Raw genomic sequence first — 18,301 nt, forward strand, 5'->3', positions numbered from 1 at the left:
GGACTATACTCTGAGAAATAGTTCTTAGAACATTTCTTTTTTTTTTTAAATTGAGAAATAGATTGTATTATATCAAAAAAATTGAGAAATAAATTGTTTTAAAAAGATTTTATTTATTCATGAGAGACACAGAGAGAGGGGCAGAGACACAGGCAGAGAGAGAAGCAGGCTCCATGCAGGGAGCCCGATGTGGGACTCGATCCCAGGCCTCCAGGATCACACCCTGGGAGTCCAGTGTCAGCCTTTAAACATAACAAAGGGTGTGTCCTCATGGAATTAACAGTTTGCTGCTCATGATATCCCTGGTCCTAGCACAGTGCTAGTACATGATAGGTACTCTGTCTCTTCTTTTTTGGTTTATTTATATGTGTTTTTTTTTTTTTTTTTTTTTTTTTTTTTAGTTTTCTACACAGAGCATGTGTTATTTGTGAGTTAAAAACCCGTCTTATCCGGGGCTCCTGGCTGGCTCAGTTGGTAGAGCATGTGACACTTGATCCCGGGCTTGTGAGTTTGAGTCCCACATTGGGTGTAGAGATTACTTAAAAATACAATCTTACAAAAACAAAAACCAGTCTTATCCAAACTCCAATTTTCCAGAGTGTCTAACCCAGAACTTATCAATGAAAATCAGAAAGAACAACTTCAGGATCTCCCTTTGGGTGTAACACCCTGGCCTGAGAAGTGAGAAGGGTCCAAACAGGAGAATCCAGGAGCAGGTCTCCTGAGTCCCAGAGCCCAGGCCCCCACCTGCTAATCTGCACATTTTGTAGGTCTTTGCTCTCACACCCTCATACACAATAGTTAAGGACGCCAGAACCAATTCACTAAAACAGGGACAGCAAGACAAAACATCACCAATAAGTCTTTAAAAATTTAAAGAGCCTGATAAAATCCTCCATTTGGCATCTGCCACGGAAGGATATCGCCTCTGGCATGTGTCTCTGTTGTGTTGCCTTTTCCAGACACCTTCTGTACAAACACTCTTCCCCACGGCTTACCCTCAGCTGCTTTTAGGAGGGTGTCAGGGCCCTCTGCAGAGGAGTTGGAGGATTGAGAAACCCCTTATATTCAGTCAGGTGAACCTAATGAATTGATATTCTTCAAGCACGTTGAAGATCAAAGCCTGAGATCTGAAACTCTGGCAAGAATACAGCCAGCTGTGGGCATGGGTGGGCCCAAGCTGGGGGGCCCTGGAGAGCAGTACCAGGTGCTGTGCATACCCTGCTGAGCCTGCCTGTGATGAGACAGGTGTCAGGGCTGGCTGGAGAAGGCTAGCCCCCCACGCTACATGCAGGAAGGAAGAATTTGGAACCATTGTAATTAAATTAATTACAGGAATTTGAGGGATGAGGAAGATGAAAACATTCCCACCAAACCAAATTAACCAATGCTGGAGTTTCAGTGTTCGTTTTCTCCCAAAATGATGCAACTAGTGTCCTTTTTGTATAATAAGAAATAATAATATTGTGATTAAAGCAAAAATACTTGATTTCTACTTAGAAATCCATTCCCATCTTTACCTTCAAAGAGGCAAACACTCTGAGGTGGTTTATGTGCTCCTCCTTACATTTAAAAAATACTTTTGGGATCCCTGGGTGGCGCAGCGGTTTAGCGCCTGCCTTTGGCCCAGGGCACGATCCTGGAGACCCGGGATCGAATCCCACGTCGGGCTCCCGGTGCATGGAGCCTGCTTCTCCCTCTCCCTGTGTCTCTGCCTCTCTCTCTCTCTCTCTCTCTCTGTGTGACTATCATAAATAAATAAAAATTAAAAAAAATAAAAATAAAAAATACTTTTACATAATCATAATAGCCTGACAACTTGCTTTTTCTGTACAATCTTATTGTTAAGAACTGTCCAATTTGATATATATGATTTACTCCTTTACCACCTCCAGCACATACATGGACCACATTTTGTTGGTGGCCAAAACTTAATAGCGTTCCTCTCTACCAGAAAGGATCTCAAGTCCACTCTGTATATCAACCCCTTGAATTCTTCACCTAGGACGAAATAAGGATAAATAAAATTTCTCATCATTAACACAGCTGGTAAGTGGTAGGGTGTGGTTTGGGGCCCAATTCTAGGATGAAAGTTCAAGCTCTTACCCACTGTACCATCCAGCCTGCCTTTGGGTTGCTTCCCAAGTTTTGATCTTTCAGGCAAGTGGCCCCAGTATTGTATCAATTAGCTATTGCTGGGTAACGAACCATCCCCAAAACATAGTGGGTTAAAACAATAACGGCTATTTCTCATGATTCTGTGGGGTGACAAATGCTTCTTCTGATCTTACCTGGACTCGCTCAGTAGCTGTGGTCAGCAGGCAGCTTGGCTAATTGGCCTATGATGGCCTCAATCTGGAGCTTCAGTTGGGATTTTTGGCCTTCTCTTTCCAGCTGGACTTCTTCAGAAGGTGGTGGAAATGTTCCAAGAGAGTGAGAGCAGAAGCTGTAAGTTCTTGGCAACAGCCACTTCTGCTGCATTCTTTCTGTTCAAGAAAATCACAAGACCAGCTCTGATTCAAAGGGCTGGAAAATAGACCCCATCTTTGATGAGAGGGAATGCAAAGAATTTGTGGCCATCTTAAATCTACTAAAGTACTCATCCTTGTATACACCTCTGGTGTAAAGGAAGTGTGTGTCTCTAAAGTGTGTACCAAGAAGTAGAATTGCTGGAACTGAATTTTCCAACTTGGGTTTTTTAATTACTCAGTTTTTTTTTATTGCAATATAATTCACAGGCCATAAAATTAATCATCTTAAAGGGGTGAATTCAAGAGCTTTTAGGCTGTGCAACCATCATTCTTATTTAACTCCAGAACATTTTCATTAACCCAAAAAGAACCCCTAACTCAGTAATCAATCTCCATTTCTCTCCTCCTCAGCCCCTGGCAAACACCTGTAGATTTGACTTTTTTTTGTTTTGTTTTTTGTTTTTAAAGATTTTAAAACTTTTAAAGAGCGAGGCAGAGACACAGGCAGAGGGAGAAGCAGGCTCCCTACAGGGAGCCTGATGTGGGACTCGATCCCGGGTCTCCAGAATCAGGCCCTGGGCTGAAGGCAGCGCCAAACCGCTGAGCCACCAGGGCTGCCCAGATTTAACTATTTTGAACATTTCATATAAATGGAATCATACAATACATAGTGTTTTGTATCTGGCTTTTAAACTTAGCATAATGTTTTCAAGGTTCATGCACATGGTGGCATGTATCAGTACCTCATTCCTTTTTAATGGCTGAATAATATTCCACTGTATTGATTAACCACTTTCTGTTTATCCATTCATCAGCTGATGGATATTTATGTTGTTTCTACTTTTCAGCTCCTATGAATAATACTGCTGTGAACATTCACGCACAACTTTTTGTACAAACACACATTCTCAGTTCTCTGGTATATATATTTTAGAGTTGGGTCATATGGTAATTCTATGTTTAACTTTTCAAGGAAGTACCATACTAGTTTCCACAGTGGCTGAACCATTTTACATTTCTATCAACAAATTCATGTGGTTTCTAATTTCTCCAAATCTTTGCCAACACTTGCTTCTTTCCATTTTAAAAAAGTATAGCCATTCTAGTGGGTGTAAAGTGCTATTTCATCGCTGATTTTGATTTGCATTTCTCTAATGCCCAATGATGTCGAGAATTTTTTTAGTGTTCTTATTGGCTATTTGCATGCCTTCCTTGGAGAAAAGTATACTGAAATCCTTTGTCCACTTTTAAAATGGGTTGTCTTCTTATTGTTGAGTTGTAAGAGTTCTTTATATATTCCAGATAGTAGACTAGTCAAATATATGATGTCCAAATATTTTTGTCCCATTCTGTGGGTTGTCTTTTCTCTTTCTCAATAGCGTCCTTTAAAACACACAAGTTTTGGGACTCCTGGGTGGCTCAGAGGTTCAGTGTCTGCCTTTGGCTTGGGGCGTGATCCCAGAGTTCCGGGATCAAGTCCCACATCCGGCTTCCTGCATGGAGCCTGCTTCTCCCTCTGCCTGTCTCTGCCTCTCTCTCTCTCGGTCTCTCATGAATAAATAAATAAAACCTTTAAAAAATAAAACACGTTTTTATTTTGATAAAGTCCAATATATCTACTTTTTCTTTGATTGCTCATGCTTTTAGTGTCATATCCAAGAAATCATTACCTAATCCCAGGTTATGAAAATTTACACCTATGTTTTCTTCTAAAAGTTTTATAGTTTTAGGGGTGCCTGAGCAGCTCAGTTGGTTGGGAATCTGCCTTCAGCTTAGGGCATGATCCCAGGGTCCTGGGATGGAGCCCCATGTCAGACTCCCTTCTTGGTGGGGAGCCTGCTTCTCCCTCTTCCCTGCTTGTGCTCTCTCTCTCTATTTCAAATAAATAAGTAAAATCTTTAAAAATATGTAAGTTTTATATTTTAGCATTTATATGAAAGTCTTTTTTTTTTTTAAGATTTTATTTATTCATGAGAGACACACAGAAAGAGAGGCAGAGACACAGGCAGAGGGAGAAGCAGGCTCTACACAGGGAGCTCAATGTGGGACTCAGTCTCTGGACTCCGAGATCACGCCCTGAGCCAAAGGCAGACACTCAACTGCTGAACCACCCAGGCGTCCCTACATGAAGGTCTTTGACACAGTTATCGTTAATTCTTAAATATGGTGTGAGGTATGGTGATACAGTTTAATTCATTTTTAAATATGGATATCCAAAGGAATGTCCAGCATCATTCCTTTGGATATCCAATACGGTTTGCTGAAAAAAACTGTTCTTTCCCTAGTGGGTAGTCTTGGGATCACTGTTGAAAATCAATTGGCGGGATCCCTGGGTGGCGCAGCGGTTTGGCGCCTGCCTTTGGCCCAGGGCGTGATCCTGGAGACCCGGGATCGAATCCCACATCGGGCTCCCGGTGCATGGAGCCTGCTTCTCCCTCTGCCTGTGTCTCTGCCTCTCTCTCTCTCTGTGTGACTATCATAAATAAATAAACAAAAAATTAACAAAAGAGGCAACCTTAAAAAAAAAAAAGAAAAGAAAATCAATTGGCTACCATGATAATATCAAATAATAAGAATAATAGCCAGCATCCCTGCCTTGTTCCTAGTTTGGAAATAGTTCTATCATTTCATCTTTATGTATGCTGTTTGATATGTGTATTATCAGACACAAAAATTTCTCTTTAATTCGGGTTTACTAATGTTTAATCATAAATGATTATTGAATTTTATCGCCTACTTTTTCCTGCAGTTATTGAGATGATCACATTTTTCTCCTTTAACCATACCATGTTAATACCATGTGGTGTATTACATTTATAGATTTTCTGTTGTTGAAATGCCTCTTCATTCCTGGGACAACCAATTGCAATTATTTTCTATTCTGAGTTCCTTTTCTAGCTCCCTGTCTTAGATTATGCTTTGGAGGGTCAATGTCATTTCCTGTTCTGGGTCCTCATCAAAAACTCCAGTTTCTTAGTTGGAATGTTCTCTTAGAGCTTCCGGAAGCTTGGATTTGCTCATTAGTGATTGGTGGGGGTGGCCAAGAGGCTCCAGGGCAGAGCCCAGTGCTTTGGGCTGTGTATTTGTCAAGAGGAGCCTGATGAAAGTCAGGTGCAGAGCACGTAGCAGCTTTCCAAAGTCACCTACTTTGGTCTTTAAGCAGCAGATTCAAATTCTCTGTCCTTGTCTGTAAAGTTTATTCTGTCTCATAAAAATTTTTCTGGCGAAAAGTATAACTTTTATCATTTCATGTTCTGAACACTTCCTATAAGCCAGGCACTGTGCTCCATGATTTATTATATACATTATTAAAAATGATGTTAGCTATCATTGACTGATCCTTTAGCCAGGTGTAGGCACTGTGCTAATTGTTCTAGCAGTATTTCATTTAATCCCCTTATCCTCCCTGTGGGGTAGGTATTATCATCTCTAATTTACAGAAAATGAAACTAAGGCCAAGAGAGGCTAACTCGCCATTGGTCGTAAGACAGATTCAAGGTTCAAATTCAGGTTTGTCTCATTGCAGAGCCTATGCCCTTAGCCACTGCTATACATGCTATGCATAATTAACTTTGTCAGCCCAAGCTCCCATGACCAGTATTAAGTACTGACAGCTCCGTGTGACCAGAGCATGACCGAGCATTGCCAAGCGTGATTGGCTGGGGTCATTTGTGGTCTGATTGGTCTCAGTGTCAGGCTGTGATACATGCTCACATGAGGTGTTCTGCAGTAACAGACCCTTAGGGAAACTGTGGTGTGCTTTTCTTTTTCAGCTTTTAAGAAATAATAGCTTTATTTATGATGCAATTAATCTACCATAAAATTTCCCAATTTAAAGTGCACAATTTTCTGTATATTCACAGACTTGAACAACCATCACCATAATCAATTTTAGAATATGTTCATCACCCCCAAAAATACACCCAGAAGCTCTTTATCCATTAGTAGTCTTCACTTCCTCCCAAACTTCTCACCACCAGGCAACCGATCTGCAGAATATGGATTTGCCTTTTCTGGATATTTCATCTAAATGGAATCATACTTTATGTATGATCGACTTATCCATGTTGTAGCATATACCAGTACTTTCTTATTCCTTTTTCTTTTCTTTTTTTTTTTTTAAGATTTTATTTATTTATTCATGAAAGGCACACACACACACAGAGAGGCAGAGACACAGAAGAGAAGCAGGCTCCATGCAGGAAGCCCATTGTGGGACTTGATCCCAGGACTCCAGGATCACGCCCTGGGCCGAAGGCAGGAGCCAAATCGCTGAGCCACCCAGGGATCCCCTCTTTTTATTTTCAAGTAATATTCCATTGTATCGATACACCACATTTTGTTTTTCCATTCATCAGTTGATGGACATTTGGGTTGTTTCTACTTTTTGGCTATTGATCTCACAACCCTGAGATCACGACCTAAGCCAAAACCAAGAGCTGGTCACTTAACTGACTGTGCCACCCAGGAGCCCTGGAAGAGCTTCTTTATATAGCAAAGGCCAAGAACAGAAGCGGCATGGCTCCTTGAAGTCTGGGCTTGAAACTCCTGCTCCACTTCTACATTCTGTTGGTCAAAGCAAGTCACATGGCCACCCGAGATTCAAGAGGTGGGGACAGGCTCCACAGCTTAATGGGAAGAGCAACAATGTCATATTGTAAAAGGCGTTTGTGAAATGATGTGAAGAATTATTGTGAACATCTTTGCAAATGATCTACTATGTAATGCATTACAGACTATATATATATATATATTTTTTTATTTATTTATTTTTTTACAGACTATATTCTTGATAGGAAAAGCACTTCTGTTTCCGCTACACAGTGATGAAAACTGAATTGTCTGTTTACCATTTTATATATCTGATTAATGGAAGAATTTTCCGTAGACTAATTTCTGCTTTTCTACATTTGAAATCTTGTCTCTCCACCACCATACACTTTTGATGTGGGTGCCATAGGATTTGTTCACGTTGCAATAGGATCTTTGGGCTTGCAACTTCAGCGCACAACATTGGGTAGCAATGGTATTTCTGAAACCATTACTACACCAGGAAAGCTAGCAATAATTTAAGTATACATGGAAGTTACTACAAACCATATAAACATATCTCACTAAATTCAAACTAAATGTATCCCTAATTCAACTTCCTCTTACTGACTAAATTCCAAAAATGCCCAGGTCTTTGCCAATGCTACTCTACAGAAGGGAAAGTATAAGTGAAGGAAAATCAGAATGGAAAGTGATATAGGGGATCCCTGGGTGGCTCAGCGGTTTGGCGCCTGCCTTTGGCCCAGGGCGCGATCCTGGAGTCCCGGGATCGAGTCCCGCGTCAGGCTCCTGACATGGAGCCTGCTTCTCCCTCCTCCTATGTCTCTGTCTCTCTCTCTCTCTCTGTGTCTATCATAAATAAATAAATAAATCTTAAAAAAAAGAGAAAGGGATAGATAAATTGGATAATCACCAATTATAGTTAAAATATCTTATCTTTGTAAATTTTTTAAAACATATGACCACATGAACACACTGCTAAGGCCCTTGCCTAGGTCTTAGGAGAAGTTTGTGTTAGTGGGCCTGAACTCAAGTTTCATTAGTTTTTTGGCAAACACTTGTGGTAGATGGGATAGTAGCTCTCCCCTGCCCCCCAAATTTTCATATTCTAATCCCTGGAACCTGTGAACACAATATGTTACCTTTCAAGGCAGAAGAGACTTTGTAGATGTGATTAAATTGAGGATATTGAGAAGGCAAGATTATCCCGAATTATCTGGTCTGCCTAATGTAATCACAAGGGTCCTTATTTGTGGAAGAGTAAGGAGCAGAGATAGAGAAGAAGATGGGGCACCTGGGTGACTCGGTTGGTTCAATGTCTGCCTTCAGCTCAGGCCATGATCTTGGGGTCCTGGGATCGAGACCCACATCAGGCCCTCTGCTCAAGGGGAAGCCTGCTTCTCCCTCTCCCTCTGCCTGCTACTCCCCCTGCTTGTGCTCTCTTTCTCTCTCTCTCTGTCAAATAAATAAAATCCTTTAAAATTTTTTTTAAAAAGAGAAGGAGATGTGATGCCATTTGAAGAAGACTCAATCAACCATTGTTGGCTTTGAAGATGGAAGGAAACCATGGCTGAGCTGAGGTAGGACAAGTTTATTGAGAGAAGAGAGATTAAGAAACTGAAAGATTTTTCTAAATAGCTTTATTGAGATATACTTCACATACCATATTATTCACCTGCTGAAAGTATATAATTTACTGGCTTTTAGTATATTTACAGAGTTGCACATTCATCACTAAAATCAATTTTAAAAATTTCATTACTCTTAAAAGAAACCCATACCCTTTACCATCAGTCCCTATTTATCCACATCCCCAGCCCTAGGCAAACAGTAATCCGATTTCTGTCTCTATGGATTTATCTCTTGGTATTTCATATCAATGGAATCTTATAATATGTGGTGTTTTCGGCCTGGCTCCTTTCATTGAGCATATTTTCAAAGGTCATCCTCTTTGTTGACAATAGAATGCCTAAAAATTATGATTCTTGGTATCAGAGAGCAGGCCAGTGATCCAGAAATTAAAACCTTCAGGGAATGAGGAGTGACCCTGTGTCTGTAGATATCTGTCATAAAGAGGGGAAGAAGCTGTATGATCTAATGAAATGAGAGTCAAAGTCAGCTCAAATAAAGAGAGGTTTACTCTGGGGCATCCAGGGAAAGAAGATGATAAGGCTGGCTATTAGGAAACAGAACCAGAAAGTCAGGAACCAAGGTTGTGCTGTCAGAGTCACCAGGCACTACCATTTCTGTCTCTCCTCTTGGTGGCCCTTCCCTTGACCTCACCTGACCCAACATGGCCTCCATAGCTCCAACACTACCTGGCCTTTCCTTTCGTGCACACTAACTGACTTCATCTCTGGGTCCTAAATTTTTAGGACAGGGAGCTTGATTGGTTCAGCCTGGCCTGAGAGTTGGTGTCTCCTTGCATCTGTTGTCTACCCTCCCTTCAATCAGCCATGACCTAAGTGGTGGAGTCATGAGACACAACAACAGCTGAGACAGTGAGCTGAGATCCTCTCAGAACTAGATGTGGCTGAAGAGAAAAGGGGCAGCCTCACTGGCTCCCCCAGGAAGCACAAATACCGAAAAAGGAAGCAGGGCAGCTGTGCTCAGGGCAGCTGGCAAAGCTGAGGTGGACCTCAGTTCTCCATGCTGCCTGTGGATTGCCCCAGCCAAGGGAGTAGTTTCTGGCTATTCCACACCTCCCCATCTGTCCTGGTAATAAACCCTCATCAATCCCACAAGGACATCTGAGCAGGCAGGATTCTTCCTTGCTGTCCAAAAAAGCCTAACTAATATGCTCTCCTTTCACAAACCAGTGCCAGGGAATTTGTTGAGACCTCTTTCTCATTTCTTCTTTTTTTTTTTTTAATTTTTAATTTATTTATGATAGTCACACAGAGAGAGAGAGGCAGAGACACAGGCAGAGGGAGAAGCAGGCTCCATGCACCGGGAGCCCGACATGGGATTCGATCCCAGGTCTCCAGGATCACGCCCTGGGCCAAAGGCAGGCGCTAAACCGCTGCGCCACCCAGGGATCCCCTTCTTTCTCATTTCACCAAAATTTCCAGGAGAAAGAAATTTTGTCAAAATAGGTCAGCTCCCACCACAAGCCTACTAAAGCTCCTGAGTTAATTCTTATGGTGAAGACAGAAAGAGAGGAAAATAAGAGCAAAGAAAAGGAGTCTCCAGGACTCTCGGAATTAAGGGGGGCATGAGCATAATTTTATTTTTTTAGAAAGTATTATGATAAAAAAATATACAACTCCAGCTGATCTAGCTTTCCATGTAGAAGAAGGGAAATAGCCAACTTCAGTCCACCCTAGCCATCATGTCCCAACTATAGGACGGAAGCAACTGAGATGTGTGAAGTTTGTAGTCCAGAGGCACAGGTTCACAAAAAGACTAAGATCTAATCACAGAACTATAGAACACTTCTCTCCCAACACCCACCTGCCATATTACAGCCTATTTTTACGTCAGTTCTTTTTACAGAGTACAAACTCCTCAGCTTTGCCAGAGGACATGTCCAGCTACAAAAAAAAAAAAAAAAAAAAAAAAAAAAAAAAAAATTACACTAAAAGGCAAAAATATAAGTTGAAGAGACAGAGCAAGCATCGGAACCAGACTCAAAGGGGTGCCTGGATGGCTCAGTTGGTTAGACATCTGCCTTTGGTTCAGGTCAGGGTCCCAGGCCCTGGGATCAAGCCCCACATTGGGAAAAGCTGAGCAGGGAGACTCCTTCTCCCTCTCTCTGCTGCTCCCTTGTTTGTGCTCTCTTTCTTGCTTTCTCTATAAGAAAGAAAGAAAGAAAAAGAAAGAAAGAAAAGAAAAGAAAAGAAAAGAAAGAAAGAAAGAAAGAAAGAAAGAAAGAAAGAAAGAAAGAAAGAAAGAAAGAAAGAAAGAAAGAAAGAAAGTCTTAAAGAAAAAGAACCAGACTCAGATATGGCATGGATGTTGGAAGTATCAGGCCAGGAATTTGTCACAACTAAAATTAATATGCTAACAACTTTAATGGAAAAGTAAACAGCATGCAAAAAGAGATGACATAAGCAGAGAGCTAGAAATTCTAAGAAAGAACCAAAAAGAAATGTTAGAGATCAAAAACACTGTAGCAGAAATGAAGAAATGAGGAATGCCTTTTTTTTTTTTAATTTTTAAATTTATTTATGATAGTCACACAGAGAAAGAGGCAGAGACACAGGCAGAGGGAGAAGCAGGCTCCATGCACCGGGAGCCTGACATGGGATTCGATCCCGGGTTTCCAGGATCGCGCCCTGGGCCAAAAGCAGGTGCCAAACCGCTGCGCCACCCAGGGATCCCTGAGGAGTGCCTTTGACGGCTTATTAGTAGACTGGACACAGCTGAGAAAAGACTCTCTGAGCTTGAAGACATTTCAGTAGAAACTTCTAAATCTAAAAGAAAACATAAAGGTGCATGGGTGCCTCAGTCAGTTAAGCATTTGACTCTTGGTTTTAGACTGGGTCATGATCTTGGGATCATGAGGCTGAGCCCTGTGTTGGGCTCTGTGCTCAGCAGAGTCTACTTGGGATTTTCTCTCTCCCACTCTCTCCTCCTCTACCCTCCCCTTCCCTCCAGCTCATGTGCTATCTGTTAAATAAATAAATAAATAAACAAACAAATAAATAAATAAATAAAAATCTATTAGGAAAATATATTTTAAAAGAAGGAAAATTATATAGATTAGAAGCCCAGATCTACATAAAGAAAGAAAGAGCATCAAAGAAGGAATAAGTGAATGTAAAATATAGAACACTTCTCTCCCAACACCTACCTGCCATATTACAGCCTATTTACATCAGTTTCTTTTACCTATTCTTTTTTTTTTTTTTTTAAGATTTTATTTATTCATGAGAGACACACAAAGAGAGGAAGAGACTTAGGCACAAAGAGAAGCAGGCTCTCTGCAGGGAGCCTGATGCAGGACTCAATCCCTGGACCCCAGGATCACGACCTGAGCCAAAGGCAGACAGATGCTCAACCACTGAGCCACCCAGGTGCCTCTCTTTTTCTTATTCTTAATTGATCTACAGATGAGAGTTTGTTCAAAATAATAAATAGCAACAATGTATTTGTGTGTGTGTGTTTTAAGAATTTATTTATTTATTCATGAGAGACAGAGAGAGAGAGAGGCAGAGGGAGAGGCAGGCTCCATGCAGGAGCCCGACGTGGGACTCGACCCCGGGTCTCCAGGATCATGCCCTGGGCTGAAGGCGGTGCTAAACTGCTGAGCCACCAGGGCTGCCCTATTTGTGTATGTTTATGTATATGCCAAATAAATAACATCAATGATACAAGGAACAAGAGAGAGAATTAAGATTATTTTGTTATGGGGGCTGGGCTAAATGGGTGATGGGTATTAAGGAGGGCACTTGGGACACCTGGGTGGCTCAGAGGTTGAGAGTCTCTGTTTGGCCCAGGGCGTGATCCTTGAGTCCTGAGATTGAGTCCTACATCGGGCTCCCTGCATGGAGTCTGCTTCTCCCTCTGCCTGTGTCTCTGCCTCTCTCTCTGTGTCTCTCGTGAATAAATAAATAAAATCTTTAAAAAAAAAAAAAAAAAGAGGGCACTTGTTATGATGAGCACTGGATGTTGTATGTAAGTGATGAATCACTGAATTCTACTCTAGAAACCAATATTGCAGGGCACCTGAGTGGTTTAGTCAGTTAAATGTCTGCCTTCGGCTCAGGTCATGATCCCAGGGTCCTGGGATAGAACTCGGCATTGGGGTCCTTACTCAGCAGGAATCCTGCTTCTCTCTCTCCCTCTGCCTGCTGCTCCCCCTGCTTGTGCTCTCTTTCTCAGTCAAATATATAAATAAAATTAAAAAAAAAAAAACCAATACCAATATATAAATAAAATTAAATAAAATAAAACCCAATACATTGTATATCAACTACCTAAAATTTAGTAAAAAATAAGACTAGTGATTTTTTAAAAAATATTGTCATTATTATAAGGTATTTGTACAACCTATAAAGCAGTATGGTGTTATATGAAGGTCAACTTGGATTAGGTATAAATGTGTATTACAAACTCAAGGGCAACTACTAAAAAAAAGTAAACTAATATGCCAAGAAAAGGGGATCCCTGGGTGGCTCAGGGGTTTAGCGCCTGCCTTCGGCCCAGGGGGTGATCTTAGAGTCTGTGGATTGAGTCCCACATCCGGCTCCCTGCATGGAGCCTGCTTCTCCCTCTGCCTCTGCCTCTGTCTCTCTCTCTCTCTCTTTGTGTCTCTCATGAATAAATAAATTAAATCTTTTAAAAAAATAATATGCCAAGAAAGGGGAGAAAATGAAATTATATAAAATGCTCAATAAAATCCACAAAGACCGAAAAAGAGTGGAAGACAAAAATAAGAACAAAGAACAAAGAGAGCGGGCAGCCCCAGTGGCCCAGTGGTTTGGCGCTGCCTTTGGCCCAGGGCGTGATCCCGAGATCCCGGGATTGAGTCCTATGTCGGGCTTCCTACATGGAGCCTGCTTCTCCCTCTGCCTGTGTCTCTGCTTCTCTCTCTCTGTGTCTATCATGAATAAATAAATAAAATCTTAAAAAAAAAAAAGGACAAAGAGAGCAAATACAAAACAGTAGCAAATATGGCAGATTACTCCAACTATATCAATAATTACTTGGAACATCAATGGGCTAAATGTACCAATTAAAAGTCAGATTGTTGGAGAGTATCATAAAACAAGATCCAACTCTATATATCATCTATGGGAACCCTCCTTTAAATATAAAGACATATATAAATTAAAAGTAAATGGATGGCTGGGGTGCCTCGGTGGCTCAGTCCATTAAGTATCTGTCTTCAGCTTAGATCATGATCTGAGGGATTGAGCCCCACACTGTCAGGCTCCCTGCTCAGTGGAAAATCTGCTTCTCCCTCTGCCCCCTCCTCCTGCTCCTCCTCTCTCTCACTTACTCTCTTTCTCAAATAAATAAAATATTTTTTTAAAAAAACATTAAAAAAAAGTACATGGATGGGGAAATATGTACTATGCTAATACTAATTAAAAGAAAGAGTAGCTATATTAACTTAAGACAGAGTAGACTTCAGAGCAAAAAAAAAATATTCAGGGATGGTGTATCCACTCTGGAAGACAGTATGGAGATTTGTAAAAAAGTTAAAATAGAACTACTTTATGACCCAGCAATTATACTACTAGGTATTTATCCAAAGGATACAAAAAATACTCATTCAAAGGGGAATGTGCACCCCAATGTTTATAGCAGCACTATCAACAATAGCCAAATTATGGAAAGAGCCCAAATGTCCATCGACTGATGAATGGAAAAAGAAGTGGTATATATACACAGCAGAATATTACTCAGCCATCAAAAGAAGGAAATCTTGCCATTTGCAATGATGTGAATGGAACTGGAATGTATTATGCTAAGTGAAATAAATCAATCAAGACAAATACCGTATGATTTCACTCATATGTGAAATTTAAGAAACAAAACAGATGAACACAGTAGAAGAGAAGGAAAAAGAAAACAAGATAAAAACTGAGAGGGAGGCAAACCATAAGAGACTGTTAACTATAGAGAACACACTGAGGGTTGATGGAGGGGAGAAGAGTGGGGGGGATGGACTAAATGGGTGACGGACACTAAGGAAGTATGTTTTGTGATGAGCACTGGGTGTTATAAGTAAGTGATAAATCACTAAATTTTTAAGATTTTATTTATTTATTTACAGAGTGTGCATGAGCGTGAGCGAGGGGAGGGTGAGGAAGGAGGAGAATCTTAGCAGACTCCACATTGAGCATGGAGCCCAATGCAGGGCTCAATCCCATGACCTTGAGATCATGACCTAAGCCAAAATTAAGAGTCAGATGAACTTTATGGTCAACTAATATTCGATAAAGGAGGAAAGACTATCCATTGGAAGAAAGTCTCTTCAATAAATGGTGCTGGGAAAATTGGACATCCACATGCAGAAGAATGAAACTAGACCACTCTCTTTCACCATACACAAAGATAAACTCAAAATGGATGAAAGATCTAAATGTGAGACAAGATTCCATCAAAATCCTAGAGGAGAACACAGGCAACACCCTTTTTGAACTCGGCCACAGTAACTTCTTGCAAGATACATCCAAGAAGGCAAAAGAAACAAAAGCAAAAATGAACTATTGGGACTTCATCCAATAGTTCCAAAGAGAAGAAGCTTTTGCACAGCAAAGGATACAGTCAACAAAACTCAAAGACAACCTACAGAATGGGAGAAGATATTTGCAAATGACGTATCAGATAAAGGGCTAGTTTCCAAGATCTATAAAGAACTTATTAAACTCAACAGCAAAGAAACAAACAATCCAATCATGAAATGGGCAAAAGACATGAACAGAAATCTCACAGAGGAAGACATAGACATGGCCAACACGCACATGAGAAAATGCTCTGCATCACTTGCCATCAGGGAAATACAAATCAAAACCACAATGAGATACCACCTCACACCAGTGAGAATGGGGAAAATTAACAAGACAGGAAACCACAAATGTTGGAGAGGATGCGGAGAAAAGGGAACCCTCTTACACTGTTGGTGGGAATGTGAACTGGTGCAGCCACTCTGGAAAACTGTGTGGAGGTTCCTCAAAGAGTTAAAAATAGACCTGCCCTACGACCCAGCAATTGCACTGTTGGGGATTTATCCCAAAGATACAGATGCAATGAAACGCTGGGACACCTGCACCCCGATGTTTCTAGCAGCAATGTCCACAATAGCCAAACTGTGGAAGGAGCCTCGGTGTCCATCGAAAGATGAATGGATAAAGAAGATGTGGTTTATGTATACAATGGAATATTACTCAGCCATTAGAAATGACAAATACCCACCATTTGCTTCGATGTGGATGGAACTGGAGGGTATTATTCTGAGTGAAGTAAGTCAATTGGAGAAGGACAAACAGTGTATGTTCTCATTCATTTGGGGAATATAAATAATAGTGAAAGGGAATATAAGGGAAGGGAGAAGATGTGTGGGAAATATCAGAAAGGGAGACAGAACATAAAGACTCCTAACTCTGGGACACGAACTAGGGGTGGTGGAAGGGGAGGAGGGCGGGGGGTGGGGGTGAATGGGTGACGGGCACTGAGGGGGGCACTTGACGGGATGAGCACTGGATGTTATTCTGTATGTTGGTAAATTGAACACCAATAAAAAATAAATCTATTAATAAAAAAAAGAGATTCCCAGTCAACTGAGCCAACCAGGTGCTCCATGATCACTAAATTCTACTCCTAAAACCAATACTATACTATATGTTCACTAACTTGAATTTAAATAAAATATTGGAAGGAAAGAAATACAACAAAACAAAAGTATTGGAGAAAATAAACACACAAGAAAAGCTGGCATTCTAGAATTCTATACCTACTGAATATTCCTGGAAAAAAATGAAGGCAAAATAAAAATATACAAAGATATTGAGATATACGAAGAATGAATTCATCACTAGTAAACCTGAACTACAAGAAATGTTAAAGAATATATTTTAGAAAAAAATTCATGGTTTTATGAACAAGCAACATTAATATATTGATTAAGACTGGAGAATCTGGGGACAGACTCCATTACTCTCTAACTGTGTGACTTTGGGCAAGTAACAACTTTATGTTTCATTTTTCTCATAAGTTGCAGATAATGATGGAATCTAACTTAAAGGGTGGTTGTGAAGATTAAATCATGTGATGTATGTGTTGCATGTGTGTATATGCACACATGTGTGCACAACACTGGCATAATAAAAGTAATATAACTGTTAAAAAAAAGTTTTCTTTTTTTTAAAGTTTTCAAGTATAAAGAGAGGCACTGCATAATGATAAAGGGGTTACTTCCTCAAGAAGAAAGAACAATCCTTATCATATAGATGTCTAACAACAGCATCAAAATATGTGAGGCAATAACTCATAAAACTTCAGGGAGAAATAGATGAATCCAATATTATAGTTGAGGACTTCAACACTCCTCTAACAGAAGTGGACAGACCCAACAGTCAGAAAATCAGTCAGTACACAACTGAACTCAACATCACCATCCATCAACTGGTATAATGGACATCTATAGACCACTCTATCCAACGTCTATAGCATTATTAAGCTCACATGAAACATTCATCAAAGTGGGCTACATCTGGACTGTAAAACACACCTTAACAAATTTAAAAGCATAGAAATCATACTATGTCTGCTTTCAGACCATATGGAATTAAAATGAGATATCAGCAACAAAGAGATAGCTGAAAAAGTCTCCAAGACTTGGGGATTAAACAACATACTTCTAGAGAACAAAGAAGAAGAGAAGTCAAAGAAGAAATCTCAAGATAAATTTAAAATATTTTGACTAAATGAAAACACAACTTATCAAAATTTGTGGGATGGAGCAAAAGTAATGCTTACAGGGAAATTTATAGTATTGAATGATGTATTAGAAAAGAAGAAAGATTTAAAACCAATCATAAAAAAAAACAATCATTTAAGCTTCCATCCTAAGAAACTAGAAAAATAGGTACACCTGGATGGCTCAGCAGTTTAATGTCTGCCTTTGGCTCAGGTCCTGATCCTGGGATCCGGGATCGAGTTCCACATCAGGCTCTCCGTGGGGAGCCTGCTTCTCCCTCTGCTTGTGTCTCTGTCTCTCTCTCTCTCTCTGTGTCTCTCTTGAATGAATAAATAAAATCTTAAAAAAAAAAACCTAGAAAAATAAAAGATAATTTTAAATCCAATATAAGGAGAAGAGGGACGCCTGGATGGCTCAGTGGTTGGGCTCTGCTTTCTGCTCTGGGTGTGATCCTGGAGTTTGGGGATCGAGCTCCACATCAGGCTCCCTGAGGGGAGCCTGGTTCTCCCTCTGCCTGTGTCTCTGCCTCTCTCTCTCTGTGTCTCTCATGAATAATCAAATAAAATCTTTAAAAAAAATAAAGAGAAGAAAAGAAACAATAAAAATGAGAGTAGAAATCATGACATTGCAAACAGGAAATTAAAAAGAAAATCAATAAAAGCAAAAGCTGTTTTTTTTTTTTTTCAAGATCAATAAAATCAATAAGCCTATAGCCAGGTTAACTAAGAAAAAGAGAGAGGGGGATCCCTGGGTGGCTCAGCAGTTTAGCACCTGCCTTTGGCCCAGGGCGTGATCCTGGAGTCTCGGGATTGAGTCCCACGTCGGGCTCCCTGCATGGAGCCTGCTTCTCCCTCTGCCTGTGTCTCTGTCTCTCTCTGTGTGTCTGTCATGAATAAATCAATAAAAT

General features: G+C 40.5%; 1 long non-coding RNA gene across 1 annotated transcript in view; it reads right to left on the minus strand.

Annotated features, from left to right (window-relative positions):
* Nucleotides 1-2,456: 2,456 nt before the first annotated feature.
* The window catches only part of LOC119871966, a 50,641-nt gene continuing 34,796 nt past the window's right edge, over nucleotides 2,457-18,301 (minus strand). Inside the window, exon 3 of the long non-coding RNA XR_005360209.1 lies at nucleotides 2,457-2,486. This is a non-coding gene — a long non-coding RNA (uncharacterized LOC119871966). The remainder of the gene's footprint in view (nucleotides 2,487-18,301) is intronic.

Source organism: Canis lupus, chromosome 5 (assembly GCF_011100685.1).
Source record: "Canis lupus familiaris isolate Mischka breed German Shepherd chromosome 5, alternate assembly UU_Cfam_GSD_1.0, whole genome shotgun sequence".
Lineage (NCBI taxonomy): Eukaryota > Metazoa > Chordata > Mammalia > Carnivora > Canidae > Canis > Canis lupus.